The sequence below is a fragment of the Vombatus ursinus genome, unplaced genomic scaffold (genome assembly GCF_900497805.2).
Source record: "Vombatus ursinus unplaced genomic scaffold, bare-nosed wombat genome assembly UNPS02014786.1, whole genome shotgun sequence".
NCBI lineage: Eukaryota > Metazoa > Chordata > Mammalia > Diprotodontia > Vombatidae > Vombatus > Vombatus ursinus.
In genome coordinates, this window is record NW_020954564.1 from 1,610,743 (window position 1) to 1,620,567 (window position 9,825).

Sequence of the window (9,825 nt, forward strand, 5' to 3'; positions counted from 1 at the left end):
GGTGCACAATAAATGCTTTTTGATTGCTTGATTAAATGTTTTTCTTCTGAAGAAGCCTGTGGGTGGGGAGGCAGAGGTACTGATGGGGCTTTCTGTGTATAGGGTGAAGGGGCTCAGCAATCCATGGCCCCAGACTGAGTCATAGATCTCAGTAGACCTCAGAGATGCCCCATACATTCCCTGAAGGAAAGTTTGCCCAATCACCTCTGCTCTTCAGCAGGGGAGCCTTGGCTGCTTCTAAGGAGAAGGAAGCGAGCTTCCCTCCACCTCACATTCATTGGGGCAGAGCGGCACAATCTGATGCATCATAGCATGCCTTGTGGCCCAGCCAGGGTTGCTTGGGAAGGAAGAACTTAGCTCCCCTCACTGGTTTGGAAATACAGAGCCACTTCTCTGGAACGAAGAAGACAGGAGAGAAGAGGGGGAGAGGATAATGGAAAGGAGAGAGGGAAAGGGAAAAAGAAAGAAGAGAGGGAAGGGAAGAGGAGAGGCGGAAGAACAGAGAAGGGAGAGGAGGGAGACAGCCAAGGAAGCTAAGTGGGAACATTCTACCTAGGTAAAGGGAGGGGGGAGGGAACAATTATTATCTCTGTTCCTTTGAGTAAGTCACTTAAACTGAGTTGGTTGGGGTTTTTTTTTATTTGTTTGTTTTTACTCTAAAATAAGGAGATTAGATTAAATGGTCTATGAGGTCCCTTTCTAGCTCTAAATTCAGATAGGGTACCAACCCAGCTGGAAAACTCCAGTTTGGGGTAAGGGAGGTGGCTCACACAGTGAAAGGAGAAAGAACTCAGTAGCTTGCTGAGTCCTAATGCGTGATGGATGGGCTCATCTCTCCCTAGATGCTGGCCTTGTTTTCTTTCTGGGCAGGGACTTTTCTCCCTGCACCATAAGGCTGTCTGTCTGGTGCAGGGAGACGGACCTGTTGTCCATGGTTCTAAGAGTTAATGTTGCGGGAGAAACTATTATTAGCCCCATGAATGTTTAATCTCTTCTTCCACTAAGCTCAGCTGTTTTTTACCCTCCTGGGAAGTCACTTGGTAGTTGAACCACAGCCCCCAAGAAGAGACACCAGGCACCTAGCAGGCCATGCATTGGCAAGGTTTCATAGGCAGCTGAGCCATCAGTCCTTAGGGGAAGGAGGAGGAGGGAATGGGAGAAAAGAGGCCAGACAGAACTGACTACCAGGCTGCCCTCATTCCTCTGGTCAACAGCAGCAGGATGGCAGTGGAATGAGTCCTAAGTCTTAGAGACAAGAAGCCTGGGGTCCGCTTTGCTGGGACAGTCCTAGATTTGAAAACCTGTGCCTGCCCCCTCTTTCATAGGATTGGGGCCTTTAGGATACAAAGAAACCTTAGCTGTCATCTTGCTAACCCCCTCATATTACTGAGGAGGAAACCAGGGCAAACCCAAAGAAACTTGGTGATTTGCCAAAGGTCACCTGAGTAGTCAGTGGCAGACTTGGGACTCGAAGAGGTCCCTCTTTATACTATTCTCTCTGACCTCTGTTTTATGGGCATCTCTCACTTTCTATTTACCCTCAGAAGCTCCTGTCCTGCCTTCCCCCAGACTCCTCAGGAGAAATCTCTGCTAAAACAGGACAGCAGCTTTTGACTAAACCCAGCAAAGCCACAGAGGATGCTCCTGTCCTCACCTGGCCCAGCTACTCCTCAGGAACATCTGGGATGATAACTGCCCAGATGAATCGATAGCTTCCAAGAACATAACATGATGTAGTAGAAAGAACGCTAAGGTCAGGAAACTGAGGTTCAAATACTGGGCTGTAGAATTTACTAGCTATGTGATCCTAGCAAACCTCTCTAGGCTATTTCATTATCTGTAAAATGGGGTTAATAATAGATGATAAGGGGGGCAGCTAGGTGGCGCAATGGATAGAGCACTGGCCCTGAAGTCAGGAGGACCTGAGTTCAAATCCAGCCTCAGACCAAACACTTGACACTTACTGGCTGTGTGACCCTGGGCAAGTCACTTAACCCCAATTGCCAAAAACACAAAAACAAAAAAAAAAATAGATGATAAGGAGAGGGATAATGGAAAGAGAGCATGAAGTGCTTGGTAGAGTTGGCTTCAAAGTCAGAAAGACCTTGGTTCACTTCTCACCTCTGATACATCCTGGTTGTATAACCCAGGGCTAGAGGTAGTTTCCTTATTGGTATGACTTACGCCCATGAAATCACAGGTCTAATAAAAAAATCAATAATACTGACACCTCACAAAATTATTACGAGGAAAGTACGCTATAAATTTTAAAGGACACTATTCTTACCAGGCACAAAAGATTGACAGCTAAAAGGGACCTTTGAAAGTATCTGGTCTAACCTCATTTTCAGGAATGAGGCCTGGAGACAGCAAGTGATTTGCTTAAGGCCACATATTGAGTTAGAAGCTGAGTTAAGGCTTGAACCCAACTGACCCCTAGCCCAATACTCTTTCCCTTACACCGGTTTTCTTTGCACCACACAGGGTGCTAGGATAAATTTGTCAGCTAACAGTGAGTGAGACTTTCTTTGTTATTATCTAGCTCAACAAACATTTTTTTTTAAATAAATTTATTTATTTTTAGTTTTCAACATTTATTTCCACAAGATTTTGAGTTCTAAATTTTCACCCCATCTTGCTCCTCCCCCCACCCCAAGATGGCATGCATTCTGAATACCCCTTCCCCTAGTCTGCCTTCCCTTCTATCTCTCCCCACCCTTCTCTTATCCCCTTCCCCTTCTATTTTCCTGTCGGGCAGAATAGATTTCTGCACTCCATTTCCTGTATTTCTTATTTCCCATCAACAAACATTTAATAAGCACCTACTATGCTCAGGGCCCAATGCTAGGGGGCTGGGCAATGAGGAGTAGGATATAGAAGGGGAGGAAGGGAATGAGCGTTTATATAGTGCCTGCCCCAATTCCTACTATGTGCCAGGCATTACACTAAGCACTTTACAAATAGTATCTTGTTTGATCTCACAACAACTCTACAAGATGGGTGTTGTTATTATCCTTATTTTACAATTGAAGAAACTGAGGCAGACAGAGGTTAAGTGATTGGTCCAGGGTCATACAACTGGTAAGTGTCTGAGGTCAGATTTGAACTCAGATCTCCCTGACTCCAGATTCAGTGCTCTAATCATTCTGCCACCTGGCTACCTTCTGTAGAGAAAATACAAAGATGAATAATCAATCAACAAACATTTATTAAATAGTGCTATGTGCCAGGCTGTATGCTAAGCACTGGGGAGTCAAAAAAAATATGAAATGGTTCCACCTCTCAAGAAGCTTACATTCTACCAGGGAAGATAATGTGTATAGAGAAAGAGAAAAAACAAAACAAAACCACCACACACACACTAAATTCAAGGTAAATTTTCAGGGGCACGCCCGGGCATCTGGGGCGCTCAGGAACACTTGCATTGCAGAAGAGTCCCTGGAGTAAAGTTTTGAAGGAAATGAGGAATTCTCAAAGTTGGACGTGAGGGAGAGTGCATTACAGGCAGGGGAAACTGCTTATGCAAAAGACTCAGCAATGGGAGATGAGAGACAAGAACTGGAGATACGGTCCTTGTCTTCCTGGAGCTTACAGTCTAGAAAGAAATATAAGGAGAGGGCGGAGGTTGGGGGGGAAGACTGCAGAAGTGTAGTGAGAGAGGAGGAGGATAACTGGAAGTTGGGTGGACACTGAGGCTTTCATTGGCATATTTATTGTATGAGCTTCTCTTAAGAGTCAGAACCATGAGGTCTTTAGGGAAAGGTGATTCCAAGATTGTAATGGGTATAAAACCCTCCTGACTGTTAGTTGACTGTACCACTTCAACCTTTCAAGTCCCTCTATCTCAGATGTCTTATAAGCCAGGAACGAAGGAACAATTCCAACTCCAAGGCTTGGGTCTTGCCCTCCTCCAGAGATGAACCAGGCAAAGAAAGACTGTAGAGGAGAAATCACAGAATATTAGGGCCAGGAGAGATAGAATTACAGAGTCAGATCATTGAAATAAACCTCAGAAGTCATCAAATCCAAATGCCTGAATAGGTGGGGAGGGAGGGGGAAGATAGAAAAAAAGCATTTATTAAGTGCCTACTCTAGGGCAGCTAGGTGGCATAGTGAATAGAGCAGCAGACATGTAGTCAGGAAGATCTGAGTTCTAATCCGGATTCAGACACTTAGTAGCTGTGAGACCCTGGGCAAGTGACTTAACCCTGTTTGCCTCAGTTTCCTCATCTATAAAATGAGCTGTTGAAACCCTGAGGGTCTTCCCCTCCCAGATGGATTTTTTTTAACTAGGTAAAGAGGCCATTCTTTGCCACATTTCTTATCTAACCTTAATCACTGAATGGGCATTGCTTTAGTCAAACTGAGATCAGGGAAAGACCTTAACTTAAAAAGGCCAAGGTGCCCCAATGCATCCAGAGCCATCTCCAGTTGTCCTGATCCATATCTGGCCACTGGACCCAGATGGCTCCAGAGGAGAAAGTGAGGCTGGTGACCTTGCACAGCCCTCCCTCACTTAAATCCAACTTCACTTGCAAGTCATGGCATCACCTGGCCTGATGTCCTGGTCCTCTTGGAGAATGAAGGATGAACAACGACAACAAAATGAGCTGGAGAAGGAATTGCAAATCACTCCGGTGTCCTTGCCAAGAAAACCCCAAATGGGATCATGAAGAGTCAGACATGACAGTAACTACTCAATGACAAGGAGTGCCTATTCTGTGCCAGGGACCGTACTTTACAAATATTATCTTATCTCATCCCCTCTACCACACCCCTGACCAGGGATCATTGACAGTGAAGGGGCATCCACTAACCGCCTCCCCTCCATCTCTATGCAACCCACTGCATTTTGGGACAGTTCTAATTATTAGGAAGCTTCCCCTTACCTGGACGCTAAATCAGCCCTTCAAATACTTGAAGCTATTTTTATATCCCAGCTACCAAAGTCCTCTCTGTCTCTCTCTCTTTTTTTTTTTCCAGGCCCAATAAACATAATCATTTCCTTCCACCAGTCTTCATGTGAACCTGGAGAGTCTAACTTTTTTTTTCCGTTTACCCCGGGGGGCCCAAACCTTTCCCCACCCCCCCCCCCCCCCCAAATGATAATCTTTTTATTTCAGGAAGAAAAGAAACAGAGACAGATAAATACCCTTCTTTCCTCCCTCCCCCTAAATTAGAGCATTTGGGGCTCCACTGAGTTCTTCACAGGCCCAAGCCTTCCTGTATCCTTTCCTTCAAAGTCATAAGATTTGAAAACTTAGCTATGTTCTCTACAGTTCAAACCCAACCTGAGAGCAGGGCAGGGGTGACAGATGTAAGGAAAGAGATACCCCTCCTTAATATACTAGAGATCCCTTTCCCCAAGAAAGGATGAAGGCCTGGATGATTGGAGTAGAGAGGGGGAGAAAACGGAGGTATGTTAATTTTGGGGGGGCAAATGGAGTGCTGAAAACACTTTCCCTTTAACCTGACATATTTACATTTACTGTGTATATGAGAATGGAGTAAGGTCTGGGTGAAGTCAGTTCTCAAGATGGGGAAAGAGAGAGAGGAGAGAGGAGAGAGGGAGAGAGAGACAGAGAGAGATACAGAGAAAGAGACAGAGACAGAGAGGGAGGGAAGGAGGGAGGGAGGGAGAGAGAGAGAGACATTGTTACACCTCTCTTCTTGGTCATAGTCTTTCTCTACCCATCCAATTTCTCAAACAGCAACTGGAAAAAGTGAAGGAACAGGAAATGATAGAAGTCAGAGAAAAAAGGAATGTTTCAAGGATTTCAGCCCACAGGAAATTGAGAGAGCAAGGGAAGGGCATTCCACAGAGAAAAGGGGTCTGAACGTGAGTGGACTTTGAAGCAACCAGCCACGCCTGCCAAGGCATGGAGACCCTGCAATGTACCTCCCATCGGGGTGGGAAGCTATGCTAAACTCATCTTCCTCCTGTAGTAAGATCTGCTTGTTCCATGGCCTTTAGCATACTTTTCTCGGAGGTATCCTGGATATCACCACCCATCAGAAATTTATCCAAGATGAAGTTGGAGATGATGTCAAGTTCAGATACCCTGCCAAAATATCTGTCCAGGAGCTGCACATATTAGTGGATCAGGTCCAGCGTGATGAGGTCATTATCTTGGCCCTCAATGGCACAGCAGAAGTAGAGGCTGGCACGTCTCTTCTAGACAACTTTGAGGTCTCTCCACTCCAAGAAGCTGCACATCGTGGGCTTTCTGGCCAGGATGACCTGCATAAGCTTTCGAACCGTCTTTTGCCTCTCCTTGTCTGACACAGCCAGGTACCATTTCTGCACCCGCAGCTTTCCTTGCCGAACTGAAAAGCAGCATGAGCCGTATCATCTTCCTCTGCCCCGTGCCGGTCCCCACAGATGGCACCCGCAGCTCAGGCTGAGTCCCTTATGTGTCTCCTGTCAGAGCCCCCAGGCCCACACGTGACCCAATGCTAAGGCTCTCCAGGCCCTCCTTCCCCCTGCTGATCTGAGGACCGTGCAGCTTGAGCCACCCCCTCCCTGCAGTCCCTATTGACAGGGGCCGGAGGAGGGGGAGGCCGGGGTTCCACCAAGGGCTGCTCTTTTTCCTCAACCTCCTCTCTTTACCCCTCTTTCCCCTTGTAGGCCCGCCCAACCTGGGGAGGGCACTGGGGTTGGGGCCCAACTCTTTGTCGTTGAAACTCCCTGTCCTGGAGTGCTGAGGTCCTATTACTGATTGTTACACATGTCCCCCTACATCTAAGCAGACTCTAGCCGTGTTTCATTCTATTCCTGGACACCTCAGCTAAAGCCTTGCTACCATTGGAGTACCCTCTTTTCACCCCTCCCCTCTCCCTTTCTGGAACCATAATCAAATAAAATAGCCATTCCTACTAGAAAGGTGTGTCAATCTATGCCATGAGGGTTCCACCGCTGCAGATCTCCCACTACCAGTAACTTTCTGAACCACAATACTTTGGCCTGGAGCCAGTGCCCAAGTAAGCTGTTTTTCCTCACTAGAACGTAAGCTACATGAGGGCAAGAACCATCTTGGATTTTGTCATGGTATCCTTAGCTTAGTTTACCATGTGTTTGAAACAGTGAATATTTAACAAATGCTCTTTCATTCATGTATGGTCTCCAGCTCTCCAGACATCCTGAGTTGCTCTCCTCCTTAGAACAAAGAATGTTTAAGAGTGGACTGTGCCTTCAAATTATGTTGTTTCAGAGGTGGGAGAGACTGAAGAACAGAGAATGTCAGAGCTGGGGGAACCTTGCAAACAGAATATCAGAGCTAGAAGCAAACTTAGAGACTGTGTGGTCCGAACTCTTCACCTTACAGCTGAAGAAATTAAAACCCAGAGAAGGGAAAGAACCTGCCCAAAGTCACATAGCAAGTGTACAACCACTAGAAGGGGGGGCCTCCTGACTTCTGATCCAATATTCTTTGCACTTTGATATTAATGGTGTCAATTGTGATAATGGAAAACAGAAAAATTAATTGTCCCACAGAAGGACTGAATCTACCATTAGCATGTAGCATCATTATGCCTCATTCAGAGGGTCAAAGATACAGAGCTGGAAGGAAACTGAGAGGCCATTGAACACACTGCCCTCCCCCAAACTTTACATTTGAGGAAACTGAGGCTGAGCTCAAATGACTTGTCCAGGATTACACATCTACTAATTCTCTGGAACAGGATTTAAACTTGGGTATTCTTGACTTCAAGCCCACTGCACCAGGTAGCTTCCTCAGTTATTGAACTAACTAGGCTTAGACAAAGGTAAAAGAATCCACCTTGTTCTGCTCCCTGGGTACCCTGAGCTAAGATCTTGGTTACTTCTAGCTTGATAGGAGCTAAGGGAATAACGTCCGTGTTGTGAGGCAGCTAGGTGGAGCCGTGGATAGAGCAAGTTCAAATCTGTCCTCGGATTGTTGCTAGCTTTGTGACCCTGGGCAGATCATTTAACCCTGTTTACCTCAGTTTCCTCATCTGTAAAATGAGAAGGAAATGGCAAACTACTCCAGTTACCTTTGTGAAGAAGACCCCAAAAGGAGTCGTGTGGAGTGGGGATGTGACTGAGCCACAGGAAGCCCATGTTTTGGCTGCTTATTCTTTCAAGTGGGCTCTCAATGATCATATGCATTGGTCCTCTCCCCTCCCCCTCCTGACAGAGTTCTCTTTGTCATTAAACAGCCTTGGGATAGTTGTCTGCTCCTGACACAGCCCAGCCAGGAGACAGAAACAAAGCTGGAGGAATCGCAGACCATTAGTGCAGCTGCCTCCAGCCAACTTATCTGCTCCTAAGGACAACCCCCACCCCAAGGCCTTGGGACTCTTGCTTTATTCCTCCGGACCCAGGCTGGAAACCTCAGATGTAGCTGTCACCCTGAGCCTGGGATCATTAGCAGACTTTTCATGAGTGTGTCTTGTCGCTGGCCAGACTGTAACTCCCCAAGGACAGGGACCCATTTCTTACGTGTCTTTGTCTCCTCCGCAGGGCTCAGCACTGCACAGAAGGCATGTGCAATGTCTGAGGAATGGAAGACGGAAGGGATGTCTCATAGGGCAAATTACATTTGTAACAGGGAAGAAACATGTACCAGAGCACAGGGTTTGGAGTCCAGAGCAGTGGTCTAGGAGGTAAGGGACAGGGCCCATTGGAGGATCATCACTTGATCCCAAGGGATAAATGAGAAACCTGTTAGAGGATTTAGGTTGCCCCCCACCTTCCCATGGGAGCTAATTGTAGGGTTTGCCTCCAACACAATCATACTTACCCTTTCCCCCCAAAATTCCTTTATTCGATCCCCAGTCAAGCAAGCAAGCATTTATTAAGTGCCTGCTATGTGCCAGGCACTGTACTAGGTGGGGATACAAGTACTAAAAATGAAACAATGACTTTCCATCCATTGTTGTTCAGTAATTTTTCAGTAGTATCTGCCTTTTTGTGACCTCATTTGGGGTTTTCTTAGCAAAGATGCTGGAGTGGTTTATGATTTCTTTCTCCAGCTCATTTTACAGATGAGAAAACTGAGGCAAACAGGGTTAAGTGACTTGCCCAAGGTCACACAGCTAGTAAGTGTGTGAGGCCAGATTTGAACTCAAGAAGAGTAGGGCCCATCCTGACTCTAGGTTCAGCACTCTGTCCACTGCATCACCTAGTTGCCCATCAATTAATAAGCTCCTAGCTCTCCCTTCTGAGTTGGGAGTCTAGCCCTTCCAGGAAGTTATAATCTAACCACTACTCAGGTACTGTCAACAGTAGCAGGTGTTCATGTGCCATTGGGAAAATTCCCCTGCCCCCACCATGCCTACTGACTGCCCTCCATATCTGTGTTATGAGTGATTTAGTGACTGTGGAGGGCACTCATAGACACTGTCCTCTGTGTTCAAGGGTAACGGTCAGGGAGTATGAGCTCCTATCTTTTTTGTTTTGGGTGGGACACAGTGACTCTTCTAGGATGGGCAGTAATGGAAAAATTGTCATCTGTGTCTCAGATCTCATTACATTCATTAGTTTTTGCCCTAACCCACTTGTCTTCCAGACTTCTCTATCTCTGTCCAGGGCACTGCCATCTTTCAAGTCTCCAAGCTGCACATCCTTGGGGCCATCTTCCCTCTTCTTTACCCCACGTAGCCAATCAATCTCTAAACCTTGTTGATCTGACTTCCACAACATCTCTCATCTACATTCCCTTCTCTCTACTCACACAACCACCACAACTTGATTTCAGGCCCTCGTCATCTTTTACCCGACTATTCTCTTCCTCAAGCTTCTCCCCTCTTCAATCTAACCGCCACTCAACTGCCAAAGTGAAGCGTGCCCATATCTCTATA

General features: G+C 46.4%; 1 pseudogene; it reads right to left on the minus strand.

Annotated features, from left to right (window-relative positions):
• Positions 1-353: 353 nt before the first annotated feature.
• On the minus strand, positions 354-6,353 carry LOC114046970 (annotated as a pseudogene).
• Between the last annotated feature and the right edge of the window lie 3,472 nt (positions 6,354-9,825).